This window comes from Pelodiscus sinensis, chromosome 2 (assembly GCF_049634645.1).
Source record: "Pelodiscus sinensis isolate JC-2024 chromosome 2, ASM4963464v1, whole genome shotgun sequence".
NCBI classification, from domain to species: domain Eukaryota; kingdom Metazoa; phylum Chordata; order Testudines; family Trionychidae; genus Pelodiscus; species Pelodiscus sinensis.
Window position 1 is genome coordinate 10,533,292 of NC_134712.1, and position 22,829 is coordinate 10,556,120.

Here is a 22,829-nt window from a genome sequence, read left to right on the forward strand (position 1 = left end):
GTTCTAATACATGGCTAAGATGATGGAGTAGGAAGGAGGGATTTAAGTTTATTAGGAACCGAGGGACCTTTTGGGAAAAGAAGGAGCCTTTCTAGGAAGGATGGGCTCCACCTAAACCAAAAGAGAATCAAATTTCTGGAATATAAAATTAATATAGTTGCAGAGGAGCTTTTAAACAAAAGGACAGGGAAAAACTCACAGGTGCGGAGGAGCATACAGTTTCACTAAAGATATCCCTTAGAGAAGCTTTTTAGCTTTTTAGTAAAGAGAAGAGGCTAGAAGATGGTAAAGTACAGCTAGGAGCTGAAGAGAAAGAGTCAAATGAAAGAGAGTCCAATTCAATTACATCACAGGAAGGCAGGCAGCTAAATATTGACAAATATTATAAATGTGTATATACAAATGCTAGAGGTCTAAATACTAGTATGGGTGAACTTGAATGCCTCGTGTTAAATAACGATATTGATATAATAGGCATCCCATAAACTTGGGGAAATCAATAGAACACGATAATTCCAAGGTATAAATATGTATAGGAATGACAAAGTAGGTCATGCTGATATGGAATGTCAGTATATGTGAAAGAAATGCACAGAGTCAACTATAGTAAACATTTTAAATGAATCAAACTGTGCCACAGAATCTGTATGGACAGAAAGTCCGTGTTAGAATACTAAGAATATAACAGTAGGGATACACTACTGACCACTTGACCAGGATGAGAGGCTACAGAGACTATAAAAATAGAAAACTCCATAATAACGGGGGATTTAAACTGTTCTAAAATTAATTGGGTACATGTGACCTCAGGAGGAGACACAGAAATAAAATAAGTAGACATCATTAGTGACTTCTCTTTGGAGCTGCTGGTTCTGGAAACCACAAAGGGAGAGGCAATTCTTGATTTAGAAATTAGTAGCACATCGGATCTGGTGCAGGAGGTGAAAATACCTGCACTGCCTGATTACGCAAACATTCTGTATTTAAATTTAACTTCCTTGTACTGGGAAACATGAAAAGAAACCCATCTCAGTGGCATTGCACTTCAAAGAGGGGGACTATGCAAAAATGAGGACACTAGTTAAACAAAAATTAAATGGAATAGTTGCAAGATTGACATGCCTGCAAGCTTCATGGACATTTTCTAAAATCACCAAAATAGAGGCTCATATTAAATGGATATCCAAAACAGGGGAGGGGGGACATTAAGAGAATCTCCTCTCCCTCCCCCCAAAAAAAGGCCAGCATGGCTAAACAAAAGAATAACAATTAGAGGCTAAAGGGCCTCCTTCAAACCTTGGAAGTCAGATCCTATAGATAGAAAGGAACATAAACTCTTCAAGTTAAATGTATAAGTATAATTAGACAGGTGAAAAAAAATTAAAGAGCAACTAGCAAAAGACACAACAACTAACAGCAATTTTTTTTTAAGTACACCAAAAGGAGGAAGCTTGCTAAACAATCAGTGGGGCCACTGGACAAGGGAGGTGCTAAAGAAGCACTCAAGGAAGACAAGGCCATTGTGGAAAGATTAAATTAATTCTTTGTATCAGGCTTCACTGCAGAGGACATGAGAGAGAGTCCCACAGCTGAATCACGTTTACATGTGACAAACCTGAGGAACTGTTCATATTGAGATGTCACTAGAAGGAGTTTCAGAACAAATTGATACATTAAACAGTAATAAGTAATAAAATCATAGAATACTAGGACTGGAAGTGACCTCGAGAGGTCATCGAGTCCAGTCCCCTTTCCTCATGGCACGACCCTGATAGACATTTATCTAACCTACTCAAATATCTCCACAGATGGAGATTCCACAACCTCTCTGGGCAATTCATTCCAGTGTTTAACTACCCTGACAGTTAGGAACTTTTTCCTAACATCCAACCTAAACCTCCCTTGTTGCAGTTTAAGCCCATTGCTTCTTGTTCTATCCTCAGAGGCCAAGGTGAACAAGTTTTCTCCCTCCTCCTTATGACACCTTTTAGATACGTGAAAACTGCTGTCATGTCCCCCCTCAATCTTCTCTTTTCCAAACTAAACAAACCCAGTTCTTTCAGCCTTCCTTCATAGGTCATGTTCTCTAGACCTTTAATCATTCTTGTTGCTCTTCTCTGGACCCTCTCCAATTTCTCCACATCTTTCAGGAAATGCGGTGTCCAGAACTGGACAGAATACTCCAACTGAGGCCTAACGAGTACAGAGTAAAGTAGAAGAATGACTTCTCGTGTCTTGCTCAGAACACACCTGTTAGGTCATAACCAAATGACCCTTCCAGGGCCACAGCAAAATGCAAGGTGGAAATAACTACTATTTATGAAAAACTTAAAAAACAACAAATAATCTGGTAACACTTTATAGACTAACAAAACATGTAGATGGCATCACGAGCTTTTGTGGGCATAGCCCACTTCTTCAGCTTCCACCTTGAATTTTGCTGTGACCCTGGGAATTCTTTTCCCAAACCATAAGGAGCACTCCATGTGACTCGAAAGCTTCTCTCTCACAGAGAGATGTTGGTCCAAAAAAAGATATTATCTCACCCACCTTGTCTCTTTAATATCCTGGGACAGTCAGCTACACCACATAGAGCTCAGCAAAACATTTTGCCTTTCATGGAGCAGCGTATTTCATCCATAGTTCACTGAGTTCACAGCTGGTGCCCACATTAGGAAGGCAGCATAAGGGGCTCCCTGGAAGTAAGGCAGTGGGGTGGATTCTAGAGTGGCATAGGGCGCGCAGCTAGGAATCACAGGGTGGTGAGCTCAATCCCACCCCTGTACTCAAATGCTTTAACTGACTCTAACAACAACCTTTTGCACCATGGAAGGTCAGTTCTACCCCTGTAGGTTAGGCCAAATAAAAAGGACTCACGTTCATGCATGCCATTGGAAGCTGCAATGTGCAGAGACATCAGAAGAATTTAGCAAACGCAGATCAGTTATTAGTGCTCCTTTTTCACAGTCTTCTTGTGACAAATGATACCACACTATGGCTTTTCGCACATTCCCATGCAGGAAGCCAAAAAAGTACATTAAAAAAAAGTGAAAGCTCCAGGCTTCCGAGGCTTCAGGCCAATGACACAGATTGCAAAGAAAGAACCAGAGGCCCGGCATCCCTGTGTTTGCCAGCTTTGACATATTGGTTGACAGCGTAATGCATTTAGCCCTAATCTATCACATAACCCCGCTGTAATTAAAATCTAGCACATTTTACACAAGGTCACATTTAGTTTTATTGACCACTGTGACGCAGGGAAAAGATTTATGAAGATTGCTTGAAATGCCTGAGGTGCTAAAGCAAATAGACGTAAAATATTTCCTGCTTGAAATCCCCCTGGGTGATTGTCCTTTTCTTTAGTGAGGATTCTGAGAAGATCTCTCTTTGTTGACTGCAATATATCAGCCAGAAGAGTCTCTGCAAGCCTACGGCTTTTAAAATGGGGCCTTTTGTGTCAGGGTGAGGCAGAGTGTTAGTGCAAATTTTCCATGTGTACGCCATTGGTATTTAGTCTAGGGACAAACACATAGAGTAACATATGTGCAATAGGGTGGCGTTGAGTCACCTTTTCTCTTCACTCCGCTCATCTGAGGAAGTGGGTTTTGCCCACAAAAGCTTATGATTGTGTGAGTGAGAGTTTATAGTTTATCTCTAAGGCTATGTCTACACTGCGGGGGGTTTCCTGGATACCCTGCCATTTTTCTTTTGCGGAAGTGCAAACGCGCTCTTTCAGAAGCCTTGTCTTCCATGAGGAAGAAGGGATCTTCTGAAAGAGGGAGATTTCCTGAAATTTGGCCCAGTGTAGACAAGCCAAATTTCAAAAAAGCCTCTTCCAAAAAAAAAAAAAAAACGGAAAAAGTGGCAGTGCAGACCTAGCCTAAGGTGCTACAGGACTGTTCATTTTTAAAGTTACACACTAACATGGCTACCCCTCTGAAATCTTTGAGTGGGATCGCTTGATGATTCCCTGTTCTGTTCATTCCAGTGTTGAAAGACAGGTTACTGGGTTAGACTGCCCTTTGGTCTGACCCAGTATGGCTGTTCTTATGTTCTTATGAGTCTTCACATGTGGTATGCATGGGTCTGAGCAACCATTTTGTTAGCATGCTATATGCTCATAGAGTCAATTCCTTCTGATGAAGCTGGTCCCACTGACTTGCAGGAGAGGGTGGAAGACAGAAAGAGCCCATGCTGGCTGTCCAGCTAGACTTGTACACCTTGGTGGCTGTATTAGAATCTGAACAAAACTGACTTTTTTTTTTTTTTAATTACAGACCCAGTTTTCAGTTTCTGTCTGAGCTGTGATTGGCAAGGAGGAAAAGATGGTTTTATGGCACCTTTGATTTTAGGTTTGGCTTCAGATATAAGTTAGAGTAGCCTCAGTGCTTCTCTGATCTGCACCTAGAAGGGCTGGAACATAACGATGCTGTCGCCACTTATACTTGTCTTCTAGCCGTGCATGCGGTATTGGAAATGCCAATGAGAAGATCTTCAGGATTTACACTCTCTCTTTCACTGGTGAAATAGTACAAAAAGGCTGTAGCAGACACCACATTTGTAGCCTTACTGATTGCAAGGGAATCATGGGGGAATTAACCCTTGTGGACAATAGCCATCTGTGATAAATTCCTCCGCAAGAAAGGTCGGACTGCTGAATGGGGCAAAACTATTTTCGATATGATTGAGACTTGGCCAGTGTTGAGCAGAGCTGTCCAAATGCTCATGGTGAAATTACAACTCAGGGGTTTTCAGCCCGGATTTCAGGGCAGTAACAAAGCTTGCAAATAAACCTGGGACCCTTCTTACAGTTTCAGTGGAAATGCAGGCGCAGCCCAGCAGTTTCAACAAGGATTTCCTTTGAAGTGTTGGGTTTGTTGGAAAAATCAGTTATTTTCCACCAGGGGTCCACCACACCAGCCCTGAGTCCTGACATCCAGGGTTGAAATTGAAGCCTGAGCAAAGTAACTTTACAGGGCCCTAGTGGTAAAGGGGCCCGGGCATTTGCCCTGCATGCTACCCCTTAACTCCAGCCCTGTCTTTTATATGCAGAAAACCAATTATTGAGGCACAGGTGGTCTGCCGAGTTTTTATAGCACACGGGAGGGGAGACTCAGAAAGAAAAAAGTTGAGAACCTCTGATCTAAATGAAACTTGAGAGACTGAGAAAGGCAGGTGAGACTCAATGTTGGTCAAGGCCAAGGGAATGATTTGTGCCAGTCTACGTGAAGAGAAACCTCCAAGCTGAACACGGCTCACCTTTGACCCTTGGTTTTTGACTATCCATCCAGATACACCCATCACAGTAACACCTCAGAGCCTATCAAATCCATGATCTCTCCCTGAGGATTTCTGTGGAGAAACCTGACAGTGTTATTAGGTCTTTGTCTACACTGGCAATTGAAGGACACAGCTTTTGTTGTTCACAGGTGCTCAACTCCCCCTCCCCTCAATCCTGAATGACAAAAGCTTTATTGTTGGCAAGTGCTAGTGTAAACAGTGCTTTGTCAGCAGGAGTGCTCACCAGCCAGCAAAGCAAATGCCATTCTCCTGGGGTGTGGAAGTTTTTTTGACCACAAAAGCAAGGACAAACAATGTTTACAGTTCCTGATTTTTAGTGACAGGGCTGTGTTGACATGGCCATGTGGCTGAAGTCTGTGTTGTATAGACAAAGCCTTATGCTTACAAAGTTTGCAGATGGGAGGGTTTGCAAGTGCTTTGAAGGATAGGGTCATAATTCAAAATGACCTAGACAAAGGAGAAATGGTCACATGAAGGACAAATGCAAAGTACTCCACTGAGGGAGGAACAATCAGTTTCACATATACAAAATGGGAAGTGACTGTCTAGGAAGGAGTACTGCAGAAAGAGAACTAGGGGTCATATGGACCACAAGCTAAATATGAATTAACAGTGACTACGTCTAGACTGCAAGCCTCTTTTGAAAGAGGCTTTTTCGAAAGATACTTTTGAAAAAGCCTCTTTCAAAAAAGAGCGTCTAGACTGCAAGCAATATTTTCGAAACAGAAAGCCGCTTTTTCGAAAGAGAGCACCCAGGCATTCTGGATGCTCTCTTTTGAAAAAGCCCTGTTTGCATTCAAGAACGCCTTTTTTTGAAAGAGCACTTTCGAAAAAAGGCGTTCTTCCTCGTGAAATGAGGAGTACCGCCATTGACAGAAAAGCCGCGTTCTTTTGATTTAATTCCGAAAGAATGCGGCTGTAGTCTAGATGCAGGTGAAGTTTTTTCGAAAAAAGGCTACTTTTTTCGAAAAAACCCTGCAGTCTAGACACAGCCAGTGTGACACGGTTGCAAAAAAAGCAAACATGATTCTGGGATGCATTAACAGGTGTGTTGTGAGCAAGACACAAGAAGTCATTCTTCCGCTCTACTCTGTGCTGATTAGGCCTCAGCTGGAGGCAGCATTTTCAAAAGCATCTAAGTCTAATTTTCAAAGGTATCTTAGACACTTAGAAGGCGAAGGGCAAGCCTAAATCAATTGAACTTGTGTCACTCAGGGGTATAAAGAAGTACCCTCTCTCCACAAGTGAAGCAAAGGTTTGTGCTGTCCACACTGGTGCTATACTGGCAGGAGTCACTTTCCCACTGACATAGCTTCTGCTTCTTGTGAAGGTGGAATTATTATTCCAATGGGAAAGCACCAGTATTCACCAGGCATGCTACCATGGCACAGCTGTGCTGTAGTGCAGACTTGCCCTAAGTTTCATCAGTTGTAAGCCCCAGCACCCACATTGCTGGACGCAGAGTCCAAATACTCCCAGGAGGTTAGATGCTTAAATCCAATGGGGCTAGGTGCCTTTTAACTTTCTCCTAAGGAATTTGATTCTGTCCCTTGCAATTGTCCTTCTGCTCATTACAATTGAATATTTCTGTCTATGTGTTTTAATACTTGACTCTCTTTTTTATCCAACCTCATCCAGTTCAGGCACTAAAGCAATAAAGGAAAATATTTAAATAAATAGACGGGAACAGAATGCCCATTTCTCTGGACAGCTTTCATTAATCATTTCTCTCGATGCCTAAGAGACATCAGATATGAATTGAATAGGAGATTTATTGTAACTTAAATCACATAATCTGGTTTCCTTATGACCTTACCACAGACGAGCTTACAAGAGGGGCTGCATAACAGAACAATGCGCATGGCGTGTATTCTATACTGCGACTCAGCGTTCCTAGCCCAGGGTATGTCTACACTAGAAAGTTAGTTCGAACTAACGGACGTTAGTTCGAACTAACTTTCCTATGCGCTACACTAGCGCTCCGCTAGTTCGAATTTGAATCGAACTAGCGGAGCGCTTAGTTCGAACTAGGTAAACCTCATTTTACGAGGACTAACGCCTAGTTCGAACTAGCTAGTTCGAACTAAGGGCTGTGTAGCCCTTTAGTTCGAACTAGTGGGAGGCTAGCCCTCCCCAGGTTTCCCTGGTGGCCACTCTGGCCAACACCAGGGAAACTCTATGCCCCCGTCCCAGCCCCGGACCCCTTAAAGGGGCACGGGCTGGCTACGGTGCCCGTGCCAGGTGCAAGCCTGCCAGCACCCAGCTAGCAGACCCTGCACCTGGCACGGCACAGAGCCACCCACCCGATGCCCCCCAGCCCACCCCCTCTTGCCGGGACCAGGCTGGCGGCTCCCGGGAGCTTGCCCTGGACCGCAAGAGGCGGGCACCTTCCTGGGCTAGTGCGGACATCGTGGACCTCGTCCACGATCTCCGCACTAGGCACAGGAAAGCGGCCGTCTAGGGCAGGAGAGCTGCCAGCCTGGCCACCCAGGACCAGGTGTGCATGAAAATCAAGGGGGTCCACTGAGACCCCCGACACTGAGCCCTGAGCTTACAATGGCCGTCCTGGGTCAGACCAAAGGTCCATCTAGCCCAGTAGCCTGTCTGCCAATAGCGGCCAACCCTAGGGACCCTGGAGGGGATGGACTGAAGACAATGACCAAGCCATTTGTCTCGTGCCATCCCTCTCCAGCCTTCCACAAACTTTGGGCAGGGACACCACTCCTACCCTCTGGCTAATAGGACTCCATGGACCCAACCTCCATGACTTGATCTCACTTCCCTTTAAACTCTGTTCTAGTTGTAGCCTTCACAGCCTCCTGCAGCAAGGAGTTCCACAGGTTAACTATTTGCTTTGTCAACAACAACAACAACTTTCTCTTACTAGTTTCAAGCCTGCTACCCATTCCTTTCCTTTGGTGTCCTCTAGTCCTTCTTGATGGGAACTCAGGAAGAACTTTTCTGAATGCACCCTCTCCACCCAACCCCTGCTTTTAGAGACCTCTATCCTGTCCCCCCTCCATCTCCTCTTTTCTAAGCTGAACAGTCCCAGTCTCTGTAGCCTTTCTTCATCTGGGACCTGTTCCCAACCCCTGATCATGTTAGTTGCCCTCCCCTCTCCCAGCCTTTCTCTTCCCCTCTCCCACCTCCTTTTCCCAGTGTCCCCCAGTTTTTTTCAATAAAGACAGAGTCAATGTTGGAAGAAACGTTATCTTTATTTTGTACATCAATAAGAAGAGGGGCTAGGGAAGGGTAAGTGGAAGGAGGTGAGGGAGGAATGGGGTACGAGCCCCCGATGGGGAGGACTGGGCTGGCTCTGCGGGCTTCTGGGGGTGGAAGCTCTCCTGCAGCCCCCCAATTACTCCCTCTCCCCAGATGGCAGCCTGCGGCAAGTGCAGCCGGGCTGATGGCCGAGTGGTGTGATGTGCCCAGTGTGGGCACTCAGGGCACTCCAAGCCAGAACTTCTTTGGAAGCGGGGCACCCCTTAGAACTGTGTGTCCGGGGTGGGGGTCGGGACCCTTTAAGCGCAGCCCTCGGCTAGCCTGAGACAGCAGCTCCATGCTCTAAGTCCTCCTTTTATGCCCTGCCGGCACTGCTTCCGGCCATCCTTAAGCCCTGTTCAGAGTCCACTCAATGTGGACTTACTAGTTCGAACTAGCAAAACGCTAGTTCGAACTAGTTTTTAGTTCTAGACGCGTTAGTTCGAACTAGCTTAGTTCGAATTAACTAATTCGAACTAAGTTAGTTCGAACTAGCGCTGTAGTGTAGACGTACCCCCAGTGATTAATGTTGGAGTCAGATTGCCTATAGTTCATCCCCTATTACGACTAATTCGTGAGCTTTCTGCACTTCAGACTAGCACAGTGATGTACCTGCACAATGATACCAGGTCCTGGTATGATAGCACGGATGTGCGTTCTTGGGTAATTCATTAACATTTGTTTTAATGGAGTGATCATGCAGAAAAAGCAGGGGAGTTAAATAGTGATCGCCACAAGCCAAAGCTAAATTTTGGATGCAACCAGTCTATTTCTATTACGGTCAAAATGAATCCTCAGCTCTGTGCACTCCTGACCTGGGGTGGGGGAAGGGTGATATTTGGACTTGAATCAGAACTTTAATCAAAATTAGAGTTTGCAGTTGGTTTCTAGTTCTCAGCTACAACTTCAGCTCTAGATCTGAAGGTGGGGCTTATCTTAATAGGAGTGAGGTCTCTAGACTGAAGCCCTTAGCAGATCTCACCTTTATACTTTGTAAGAGAATACCTTTGTGGTATTATACATGCACAACATCAGCTCCGGTCACATTGTGGACCCCTCTGCCCCAACGAAGCCTACCTTGGCATTCTATTTTTCTTCCATTCCTATCTTTATCTGCTACCATCCCTCTGGCTGCATCTACACTGGCATGATTTTGCACAAATACTTTTAACGGAAAAGTTTTTCCGTTAAAATTATTTGCGCAAGAGAGCGTCTATACTGACATGTGCCTTTGCGCAAAAGATTTGCTTTTGCACAAAAGCATCCGTGCCAGTGTAGACACTCTCTTGCACAAGAAAGCTCCGATGGTCATTTCAGCCATCGTGCTTTCTTGTGCAAGAAATTAACGTGGCTGTCTACACTGGCCCTCTTGCACAAGAATACTTGCACAAGAGGGCTCATCCCTGAGTGGGAGCGTCAGAGTATGTGCACAAGAACCACTGATTTTGTACATTACAAAGTCAGTGTTCTTGCACAAATACTTGCGGCCAGTGTAGACAGGCGGGAAGATTTTGTGCAAAAGTGGCTACTTTTGTGCAAAATCTTGCCAGTGTAGACACAACCCACATGTGGGAAGTTCTGAGGCACAGGTAGATTAAGTGACATTCCCGAGGCCACATAGGAAATCGGTGGCAGAGGCAGGAGCTGACTCTAGAGCTCCTGAGTCCCACTGCAGTGCTTTGCCCACAAGACCACCCTTTCTTTCAATACTACTGTACTTCTTCTTTGAGAAATTCAGCAGCGTCAGTCATGTAGGACTGAGGCGCCAAGTGGTACAAGCAGTTCCCAGTTTAGTAGCATTTTCTCTTATCCAGATTCCCTTCCATGATGCATTTCATAATCTTACAACCTGTCTACCTTCCTGCTCAGGTCCCCTTTCTGTGAGGGCAGGTAGGTGAGCAGAGGTGACCTGGGCAGTGTCTTTTCCACAGCTCACAACTTTGCCAGCCTTCCCATTGGTGCATGACACACAGAATGAGGTCTGGGACATCAAAGGGAGCTAGAGTCAGATTTCATGGGCAGTCTCTCTCAGTTTCCTTCTTCTGTTATACCATTTGCTGCTCCTTTTTCCAATGGTCTCTTTTAACTCAGCCTCGTGGCATCCCTTCACTATCCTATGTCTCCTAGCTATGTGCCAGTCCTGGTGTAGTTCTTCTTCCTTCCTTCATATTCTTCCAGGCCCTTTTCTTCCTCACCCCCCTCTCGTTCTGCCCCAATCCCTTCTCTTTCACAATCATTCTCTCTCTTGCACACTGCTCCTTCCCCAGTGGCTCAGACGTACACATTGTGAGCCATTGAACCAAACTCTAAATATTGTATATAGTGGAAAACTCTTCAAGTCAGAGGATGTGACAGAACCCCTAGCAACCCTACAGCAAGTTCCTGTATCTACCCTCCAGAGCAGGGGTGGCCAACCTGCGACTTGTGAGACGCATGCGGCTCTTCGAAGGAAAAATTGCAGCTCCCGCACCAACGGCTGTTCTGCATTCCCCTGCTCTGACCTTTTTTTGCTTGTCTGCTCTGGGTGCCGCTTGTGGGAGCATGATCTGACGCTGCAGCCGATGGAAGCCTGCTTGGGCCACACGCAGCTGTTAAAGGGGCTGCAGGTTTTTTTTTTTTTTGCTCAACAACTTCTTTCCCTCAGCTCTTTGCACTGTATCCACCTCTATTTTGGCTCTTTGTCTGTAACAGGTTGGCCACCCCTGCTCTAGAGGGATCAGATGTTTCCATTCCCCATCTACAGTACTCAGTCGCTAAAGGGAGAAGCTCTGATTTCCTACCCACTTGCTCTCTCATACTGTAATGCAAGACTGGAGCAGCATCAGCTCAGAACAAAGCACCAACCCAGCATCACCTGCAAGAGGCCCATTAAAAGGACCAAAAAGGACCATTTCAGCCAAACCTGTCTGCCTCAATGCTGAATGCATGGCCTCAAAGAGCATAGTGCTAACTTATGGTCACCTCTGATTGCTTAGGGTATGTCTACACTGCATGGCTATTTCAGAATACTGGAGGGATCCCAAAATAGCTACCCCGTGTCTACACAAGCCGCCCATTATTTCAAAATATTTTTGGAAATAGCAGACACACTATTTCACCATCCCGGTAAACCTCATTGCATGAGGGATAAGGGATGGCTTGAAATAACATGTTATTTCAAAATTTGGTTCTGTGTAGATGCGCCAAATTTCAAAATAAGCTATTTCGAAATAGAATCGAAATAGGATGCGCAATTTGTGTAGCATCTTATTTCGAGTTTAGAGTGCTGTGTAGATGCACCCTTAGAGATTGGAAAAGGAGGAGTGAAACAAGTCAGTCACCATTCAGTAAACCATATAAGATAAGAGAGAAACACATGAATTTACAAATCCATCTCTCCGTAATGATGAAGAATGAAACTCCCTTTAAAACACTTCAATTAAACCTGATCTCTTGCAGGGTCACTGATTAACATTCAGGAAATTGTAGCATAGTTAAAATCAACAGAGTGTCTACTTAATCCTCACAGAAATATCTTCTATAAACAAAGGCAAGAATGAAATTGTCCACTTAGCGCAGGTAATTGTTTTTGGAGGTTAATTGACTAGATGAAAAGCATTTCAAATTCTCCTTGAGGTTTTTTCACTAATAGCAAGGCAGATTGATTTCAGTCTCAGAAGAGTACGGATATGCAGATGTAGGTAAGGAATCAGGATGGTACCATGCATGAGTTTGGACAATCCAAGATTTGATCAGGCAGCCACTGGTTTATACAATGGCTTGGTCAGATAATCTTTCCACTATGATCCATTTCTGTGTGGGCAAATGAAGGCTCTTGCTTAGAGGAAGAAGAAACACTAAACATAGAGAGGATGGCTAAGATAATGGATTGATGCCTGGGATATCTAAATTGGATTTCCATTTCTACTACAGATTCCATATGTGACCTTGGGCAAGTCCCTGAATATCTTTGGCTCAGGCCACCAAATGTATTTAGGCACCATTGCATTCACAACTTTGTATCTCCATTCTGTGAAATGGATATAAGAATAATTATATAAATTCTCCAGGGGAGGGATTATCTCTTTCTGGGTATGTCTACACTACCCCGCTAGTTCGAACTAGTGGGGTAATGTAGGCATACCGCACTTGCAAATGAAGCCCGGGATTTGAATTTCCCGGGCTTCATTTGCATAAGCCGGGCGCCGCCATTTTTAAATCCCGGCTAGTTCGAACCCCGTGCAGCGTGTAGCCGCGCAGCACGGGGTTCAAACTAGCCGGGATTTAAAAATGGCGGCGCCCGGCTTATGCAAATGAAGCCCGGGAAATTCAAATCCCGGACTTCATTTGCAAGTGCGGTATGCCTACATTACCCCGCTAGTTCGAACTAGCGGGGTAGTGTAGACATACCCTCCAAGTTTGTGTAACACGTAACACAATGAGACCCCAATCTCAGCTGAAGAAGCATTCCTGCTGTTATATATTTTTATATGAATAGTTAGGCCTGATCTGCTTCACAATGAAAGGTCGGCTTAAGATATGCAACTCCAGCTACGTTAATTACATAGCTGCAGTTGACGTATCTGAAATCACTGTACATAAAGCGGGAGGTCGATGGCAGCAAATGCTCCCATTGGCTTCCCTTACTCCAATGGCCCTTTGAGTTTGATTTAGTGGGTCTTCATTTAGCATCCTAATGCGCAGTTTTAGTTGCTCGTCCTCCGCCGAGCCACGGCTGCTCCTGACGGAGCGTGTGGGTGGTTTGGGGCTGAACACAGAGGTGTGTGGGACCCGGGCCCACCCTCTCCACCGGGTCCCAGCCTGGGGTCCTAAGTGGGGGAACAACGAAGGCGTCCCTCCCATGACAGGTGGGGTCTATCCCCATAACGCATCTGCCCACGGGCGCCAAAAGGGCCCTGCCCCGGGCTCCTTCCACTCCCCGCTCCTGTTCGCCTCGCTGGCGTGTCTGCCGGAGGTGCTTACCTCGCCCGGCGCGTCGGCCCCGTCCTGCTGCCATCCTGGCGGTTCTGACCTCAGTCCGCCCGTCCTCCAACGGGGGGGGGGGGGGGTCTCTGCCCGGCTGCTGGGTCGGTGGCGGCGGCTCCTCCTGGGGCCGCCCCTAGCCGTCCCACCCGGCGGCTTTTCAAACCGCCCAGGCAAGGACGCCGGGCACGTTGGCCCCGCTCCCCCGGGCGTCCTCACGCTCTCTACCGTGCGGGCCGGGGCTCGCCGCCCCGCCCCCGCCTCAGCACGGCCCCGTTCGGTCGGCGAGCCACTTGGGTTCCCTGCCGGCTTGCCGTGGGAGCTCCTGGCCCCGCCTTCCCCGGAATGTGGCAGAGAGCTTCTCCCTGCATCGGGCTTCTGCCCACCCGGGGTTGTCCCTGTCTCCCGGGCCGCCTGCCCGCCTGCCTGGTGTCGGGGGGGGGGGGGGGAGCGATCCCCACCCAGGGATAAGTGCGGACTCCGCTGGGTCCATCGCAGGTACCCAACAAGAACAAACGGGCTCAAACCACACAGCAATAGAGCAGGCTAGGCCATGGAAAAATGATTTCCTGACAATTTACAAATGCTAAGTAATTTGTTTCACGTCCTTTGAAATCCACTCTTTTTTTGTTGCCATGACATTTTCACTATCAGTTTCCCGACATTTTGGTTGCCGTTCTTTAAACGGTTTCAGAAATTTTGAGTATTCCAAAAACCTAATTTTGAGAGAGCAAATGGAATATTTCAGCAATGATTTCTAAAATGATTTCAGTGAAAATTGGGGGTGGCAAAAAATGAGAAAAAGGCCGGCAATGTTGATTTTTGGTGAAACTATTCATTTTTTTTAAAAGGTCTATTCTTCTACCACAAAAAAGTATGAAAAATGTTGACTAGCTCTTCTCATGAGAGCAGCATGGTGGTCTGTGGCTCATTTAATGTACAATAAACTATAATTTCCATTAGCTGCAAAGAAATGTAGGAAATCAATGCCATGCTTATATACCCCACAGCTTTTGAAGAAGTAATTATTTCTACTGATTCCTTTTATTTCCTATAGAGTGAGGTTAGATCTCCTTTCCTTATTTTTCTCATCTTCCTTAATAAAGAAGAGAAGAAAATAATTAAAATACTGGTTTTCATTTTAATTGAGTAATCAAGAGATTTATTGTCATAACAATATTTCCCCGGTTGAAATTATCAACTAACAGCTTGCATAATTGCAGTCTCATTTAAGGGAACACATCACTTATCTCCATCTGTGACTGCTTGGAGGTTTTCTTTATTCCTTCTTTGAATCAGGTAAGAAGAATTTATAGCTGCGCTTCTAACACCCTTCTCACACTCAATTTCCTTTCCTTTCTAAACTCTCCATATCCTCCAATCTGCTCCATTCACACTCAGTGAGTCTGTCATTTGTAATTACCTCAGGCAGTACATTTTATTCTCTGGAGTTTAGGAGCATACCTATTCTGCTCTTGGTAGTACCTGGCTAAATCAGGAGTAACTTTAACACCCCCTATCCTTGGGTAAATATAAAGTAATATCCTCATTTATAATAGAATGTAATCCTTTTTGCTTAGTTGTGTTTGGCAACCAAGGTGAAAAGAGACTTGGAACTACCCTGCTTAGATTTGAACAGAAGGATACTCTGGTGACTAAGAACCAAAAGGTAGCCATGACGTTGGCTCTGGCCTCTATATATTACTACAACATCTTCTGAAGAGTGAGGTCATTTCTGCAGGGCCAAAAAGGACTACCTAAAGAGAGGTGCCATCAGACCTGTTAAATATTCTCTGCAGTCTGAGCTTCAATTAAAAATAAAAGTATATGGGCTAGCTTTTGAATGGTATTTAGGTGCCTAAGGATATAGATAGGCACCTACTGGGATTTTCCAAAAGGATATAGGCCCTTTTATTTGAAGAGGAATATGCACAAAACCTTTGTTAACAGCTGAGATTTTTTCCAAACACTTCACTCAAACTACGCTGTTTCCAGTAAAAAATATAACTAAGATTTGTTAACTACACACAGATAGATTTGAAGTGAATAAAAATACTGCCAAACGGACCAAAGATAGTTACCTAAGAAATAAACAAAATCATGGTCTAAGTCTTATGCACTAGGTAAGATTTGAATCAAGCAGTGTCGCACATTATTGGATAGTACAAACAGTGCCTCCAACATCCACACACATCCTTTAGTCTGGGATCAGATTTCTCCCCATTTCAGTCTTTGTTCCACAGGGGTTGCCAGGTGTTTTGTTCTCTTGTGTAGGCAGTGGGGCTTTGGTGATATCACTTCCCCCTTTCATAGTTTCTTCCAGGTGGCAGGAGCCATTTTGTTTCAAGCCACATTCCAAGCCTCATTGCTAAATAATTTAAAAAAAAAAACAAAGAACACAATGGGGGGAAAATTGGCTGAGAAAAAAAAAGAAAAAAGGGGGAACAAAAGTTGTTGAGCAAAAAAACCCCACTAAAATGGCACAAAACAAAAAGGTGCTGGGCCTTTTAATCCCCACACACCATCTAGCTTCTTTGCTCTTGTACCTGAAAGGCTAATTGTGGGTGTTTTCAATGTCACAACATTTTTCAGACATACAGACACACTCAAACTTCACCTACAGTAATAGCACATAGAATCCAACAGAACATTAATGTCAATAGATCAAGATGTTTAGAATGATACCACAGTAGGCAGATTTTGTACAAAACTTAACATTGTTATATGGCAGTGATTAGTGGACAGGTGCCAGGGTGTTGTTTTGGGACACACAGTGTACCTCGGTAGAATACATTGCACTGCCGTGTTACAAGTAATAACAATGAGCCTGATTCTTATTTACATTAAGTTCCCTTTGCACTGCTCTGGGCAAAGTGTAAATTTAATGTGTGGCCATCCTGAGCCTGTATTACACTGCCAATGAGGTATAAACAGGCTTGATGTAAATGAGACATTAGCCTAATGCTTATAGTCTGTCAGTTGCTGGAGTCTTTTTTAAATGTGACATTTTTGTTTGATTGGTGATGAACATTTCCATACATCTAGGGCATTCTGTGTCTCTTCGCTTTTATTTTTTATCAGTCTTCAACATAGGTTAAAATATTAATTACCTGGGTTAGTCATTCCATTGTTCTAGCTCAGTTCAGGACAACCCCCCCACACACAATTTGTTAGCAATTGTAATTGACCTTTGCATCCTGCATAATATTTTAGATGGTAGAGTTATCTAGAGAGTGACTAATTCCTTATATTGAAAGAAAGGGATTCCCCAGGTTCATCAGCCTGAAAATGAAAGGTAATTTATTCCAAAAAGCAGACTCTTGCTCTCTTTCATCACCAGATGGGCTGAAATAAACATGAATGAGGTGATCCAAAGGTGTGTATTTTATATAATAAACAACAACAATCAATAATAACAATAATAATTACTAATTAATAATAAACAACAACAAACAGTAGTTAGGCATCCATGTTTTGTGAGGACATAATTGCATTAATTAATGTAGTTTCACTTTACCAGTGGAATAGGCAAAACAAGAGCTTTTCTTGACATTTTGGAGAAAGCTGGCAAGTTTTATTGGTGAAGAGGGAAACTATCATCTGTGAAATCTGTTTGGGGTTTTTTTAGGAGAAAAATTCTCATTTCAACATTTCATAATGTAACACATTCCTTCAGGTGTATAGATAACACCCCTGGGAGCTCCCAAGAAAAGAGGCTCAGAGTGTTGTACTAGCCAGGGACTTGAGAGACCTGCATCTAGCACATGGTCTATGAATGGAGAGGCCTATCTCCTAGAATTGAAAGGTCATTGAGTTCAGGCCCCTGCCTTCACAGCAGGACCAAGTACCATCCCTGACAAATCTTTGCCCCAAATCCCCTCTGCAAGGATTGAACTCACAACCCTGGGTTTAGCAGACCAATGCTCAAACCACTGAGCTATCCCTTCCCCCAGTCTATAGTCACTGGAAGTCAACACTGGGAGTCGCTCTAGCACAGGGGTGGGCAATAAGCCATCTGCAGGCTGGTCATGGTTTGGCAGGATTAACTCTTAATGGGCCAGCAGACCCATTATTTACTTGTACGCACCCAGTGCGGCTGCTCACAGCTCCCATTGGCTGTAGTCCACTTTTCCCAGCCAATGGGAGCTGCAAGAATTGGTGTGGTCTGGGCCACTGCTTTGCATGGTTCCATTGGCTGGGATCAGTCATTGACGGCCAATGGGCGGTGCAAACACCAGTACCTGTGAACATGCAGGTAAATAAAGTGTCTGGGGGCCCTCCAGGGGCCAACCCTGGTGAACCGTGTCTGGCCCCTGATTTAGTGGGTCTCTCCCATTGACTCTGGTGCTCCACCAGAATTAGAAGAGTAAGGGGAGTTGACAGGGGAATGTCAATTGTTGACATAGCATGGTGTGGACCCAGACCTGCCGAGTGGAGGGGGGAAAGTGGGCAACTTCCCTAGGGCCCTGGCATTCAAAGCCACCGCCTCTGTTGCTGCAGCAGCGGCAGCAGTGACCGGAACCCTGGGTCCTTTAAATCATTGCTGGAGCGCTGCATGGCACGCTTCAGTCCTCCAGGTGGTGGGCTCCCTATGGTGCTGGCAAGAAGAGGTGCAATCTGGGTGGTGCTGAGGATCAGCTGCCCTAGCCCTGGCCCTCTTGCCTGAGACCCCATCCTTTCCAGGAGCATGGAGCTGCCTCCTCCCACAACCTTGCGTAGGGGCCTGTTGTGTCTGTTCGCTTGCCTGTGTAGATCTGATGGTAATTAGATCGAAGTGACGTCAACTTGAGTTATGCTGCTAATGCAATTCAAATTGCATAGCTTATATCTCTCAGATATTGGAGTCCATGGCATAGTCTGAACCAGATACAAACAATCCATCAGTCAATCAAACAGTGAGCTGCTGAGGTGAAGTCTAAAGTTGCAAACAGGGAGGTCAATCTTCGGTTACAGCTCTGCAGCCCCTGGTGGGATCTTCCTGCAGATTTAAATCAAATTTACACCTCCTTCATCTTTGTACCAGTCCAGTCTCAATGTCCCTTGCATCTTATTAAAATTGTGCTGGCTACTAACAGGGGAACAGCACTGAATTTAAAGTAATTCACCCTCACCCTGCCATACCTCTTTCCCTTACTTCATGGGGTATGTCTACACTACAAAGTTAATTCAAACTAACGGACGTTAGTTCGAATTAACTTTGATAGGCGCTACACTAGCGCTCCGCTAGTTCGAACTTAATTCGAACTAGCGGAGCGCTTAGTTCGAACTAGGTAAACCTCATTTCACAAGGATTAAGCCTAGTTTGAACTTACTAGTTCGAATTAAGGGGTGTGTAGCCCCTTAATTCGAACTAGTGGGAGGCTAGCCCTCCCCAGCTTTCCCTGGTGGCCACTCTGGCCAACACCAGGGAAACTCTACTGCCCCCCTCCCAGCCCCGGACCCCTTAAAGGGGCACGGGCTGGCTACGATGCCCGTGCCAGGTGCAAGCCTGCCAGCACCCAGCCAGCAGACCCTGCACATGGCACGGATCGAGCCACCCACCCGATGCCCCCCAGCCCTCCCCCTCTTCCCGGGACCAGGCTGGCGGCTCCCAGGAGCTTGCCCAGGACCGCAAGAGTGCCTGGGCTAGTGGAGACATCGTGGACCTCGTCCATGACCTCCACACTAGGCACAGGAAAGCGGCCATCTAGGGCAGGAGAGCTGCCAGCCTGGCCATCCAGGAGCAGGTGTGCATGAAAATCAAGGTGGTCCACTGAGACCCCCGACACTGAGCCCTGAGCTTACAATGGCCGTCCTAGGTCAGACCAAAGGTCTATCTAGCCCAGTAGCCTGTCTGCCGACAGCGGCCAACCCTAGCGATCCTAGAGGGGATGGACCGAAGACAGTGACCAAGCCATTTGTCTCGTGCCATCCCTTTCCAGCCTTCCACAAACTTTGGGCAGGGACACCACTCCTACCCCCTGGCTAATACCACTTCATGGACCCAACCTCCATCACTTTATCTCACTTCTATTTAAACTCTGTTCTAGTTCTAGCCTTCACAGCCTCCTGCAGCACGGAGTTCCACAGGTTGACTCTTTGCTTTGTGAAGAACAACTTTCTGTTATTAGTTTGAAGCCTGCTACCCATTCCTTTCCTTTGGTGTCCTCTAGTCCTTCTATTATGGGAACTAATGAAGAACTTTTCTTGATGCACCCTCTCCACCCCACTCGTGCTTTTATAGACCTCTATCATAACCCCCTTCCATCTCCTCTTTTCTAAGCTGAAAAGTCCCATTCTCTTTAGCCTCTCTTCATATGGGACCTGTTCCAAACCCCTCATCATTGTAGTTGCCCTCCCCTCTCCCCTCTCCCACCATCTCTCTTCTCCTCTCCCACCTCCTTTTCCCAGTCTCCCCCAGTTTTGTTCAATAAAGAGAGATTCTATTTTTGAATACAATTGTCCATTATTTTGTACATCAGGAAGGGGGGCTAGGGAGGGGTAAGTGGAAGGAGGTGAGGGAGGAATGGGGTACGAGCCCCCGATGGGGAGGACTGGGCTGGCTCTGTGGGCTTCAGGGGGTGGAAGCTCTCCTGCAGCCCCCCAATTTTCCCCTCTCCCCAGATGGCAGCCTGCGGCAAGTGCAGCCGGTCTGATGGCCGAGTGGTGTGATGTGCCCAGTGTGGGTACTCTGGGCAATCCAAGCCAGGACTGCTTTGCAAGCGGGGCACCCCTGAGAACTGTCTGTCCGGGGTGGGGGTCGGGTCCCTTTAAGCACAGCCCTTGGCTAGCCTGAGACAGCAGCTCCACGCTCTAAGTCCTCCTCTGATGCCCTGCCGGCACTGCTTCTGGCCATCCTTAACCCCGGTTCAGGGTCCACTCTGTGTGGACATGCTAGTTCGAATTAGCAAAACACTAATTCGAACTAATTTTTTAGTCTGGATCCGTTAGTTCGAATTAGCGCTGTAGTGTAGACATATCCATGGAGACTGACTGGACCTATTAATAAGGTATGGAAGAGGGTAGGAGGCAGTAGCTTAACAACCTTCAGGTTCATGGTGTTTCTTCTTTTTAAATGTGTAAATAATCTAAAAAAAAAAATCCAAAAAGGAATAAAACAAACAAAAAGCTGTAGAAAAAAGGTTAACTCAGGTGTCATTATATTGCAAAAATAAACAATGCAAAAATAAAGGCTCAATGCAAAGGGCCATAAATATCACTATTTAACCAGAGTTCACATTGTGTAGTGTGAAAATCTAATAACCCTCCCTCTTTAAAGGGAAGTTATTTACAGTGTGTAGTTTCCTTCTCTAGGGGATACTAGCTCTGTGCCAATAATCCTAGGCAGGAAACATTGTGATTACATCTGGAAAGAGTGTTTAGCAACAGATGAATTAGCTGTCCCCCTTGCTGGCAGATAGCTCTATTGTGTCCCTTTGCCATTGTTTCAGCTGGAAAAGAAGTTTTACTCATACAGGAGGCCCCCAACTTGCAACGCGATTGGTTCCTGGGGAAGCGTTGCAAGTTGGGGGCGTAGTAGCTTGAACCCTCATTTATGGGAGACGCCGTGCGCCATCGTAAATGCGGCCCAAGGATGTAAGTCAGGGGGTTCTGGCCCTTCCGCACTTGCAAAAATGGTTGTAAGTGTGGGGGGGTCAGAACTCGGGCGGTCACGTCTCAGGGGCCTCTTGTATATGAAAGATTGCATGTACATTACAGCGTAGAGTTTATGTGCCCAACCTTGTGGGGTGCTTGTCACCTCAACTCAGCTGGCATCAAATGGTCCAACACTCCTGGGGTATGTCTAGACTACATGGCTCCATCGACGGAGCCATGTAGATGAGGTTTCTAGACATAGGGAAATGAAGCAGCGATTTAAATAATCGCCACTTCATTTATATCAAACAGGCTGCCACACTGAGCCGATCAGCTGTTTGGCAGCACAGTGCGATAGTCTGGATGCTCCGCAGTTGACAAGGGAAGCCCTTGTTGACCGCCCCGGTAAGCCTCATTCCACGAGGCATAACGGGGCAGCCAAGAAGGGCTTCCCTTGTCAACCGCAGAGCATCCAGACTATCGTGCTGTGCCGCCAAACAGCTGATCGGCACAGCGCGGCAGCCAGTTCTATGTAAATGAAGTGGCGATTATTTAAATCGTCGCTTCATTTCTCTATGACTAGAAACCTTATCTACATGACTCCGTCAACGGAGCCATGTAGTCTTGACATACCCTCTGGTTCTGAGCAGCTGAAGGACACCTGCAGCTCCCAGGAGGCCAGATTTTGAGTTCACGGCCTATTTGGGCAAAACTCTCATTGGCTTGACTTCAGAACAACCTAAACTGAAGGATCTGGTCTCTGATTTCACTAGGCGTTTCAGGAGCTCACTCCAAACCCCATGGTGCTAATGACAATTCTTCTATTCACTTCAGTGGGCTTTGATTTAGGCCTTCAGTGCTCACCAGTTCTTAGGATCTGGCTTGCTGCCCCCTGTTCTCCCTCCCCAGGGAAAGGCCTTGTATGAGTTCTATTGAATCACAGTTAGTAAGCAGTGCCAGAAAATCCAGAATATTTCAAGTTCTGCAGCGGATGTACAATGCAGGGGACTGAAATCTGGTGCATTTGGGTTTGATTCAATAATCACCATTTGGCAGCTCTTCTGAGCAAAATGACAGATGAGGTGGTCAGAAAGCCCCAAGAGTCATTCCAGAGGAGCACACAGAACTTCAGGTGCCTGTTTAGCCTTTCTGGGCCAGTTCTTTGAGATCCTACAGTTCCTTTGTGACGCTCCACTGAGGGGCAACCATAGTGATGTAGAAGCAGTGTCTCAACTCGGTGCCACCGCTAGCCTCATAGTTCCTCGTTCAGAGCAGCCTTGAGGATGTTCTAGCTCTATGCCCAACCAAAACCAGCCTTAGAACTGCAGAGTCACAAAGCTGGCACAATATGGCCTTCTTCCTATGTTTCCATCCCACGTTGTGCCATCAACCACAGTTTAACCAGACCCAATAATTGAGGCCTCTTGAGGGGTGCATTCCCCCTCTGCATTGGGACCACCTTGCCAGATAAAGTCCTCACACGCCGGCCCCTCTGTCCAGTCTCTATGACCTTCTATTAGGATATATACAGCCTCTGTGGCCCAACCCAAAAGTATCCTTCCTCTGTATTAGGGTATACCCGGCTCTTGAGGCCCAATCCCAAATTACATGTCCCCTATTAGGGTATATATGGCTCTTGAGGCCTAGTCACAAAAAAGCCTCCCCTGGCCACAGTAGTCTGCTTGCCTCCAGGACTGGTCCTTACCGGGGCTGGCGCTGGGGTTGCAGAT

General features: G+C 46.0%; 1 long non-coding RNA gene across 1 annotated transcript in view; it reads right to left on the bottom strand.

The window, feature by feature from the left end:
* LOC112545871 (uncharacterized) overlaps positions 1-13,794 on the bottom strand; it is a 231,234-nt gene extending 217,440 nt beyond the window's left edge. Inside the window, exon 1 of the long non-coding RNA XR_012900884.1 lies at positions 13,525-13,794. This is a non-coding gene — a long non-coding RNA (uncharacterized LOC112545871). The remainder of the gene's footprint in view (positions 1-13,524) is intronic.
* Positions 13,795-22,829: the final 9,035 nt, after the last annotated feature.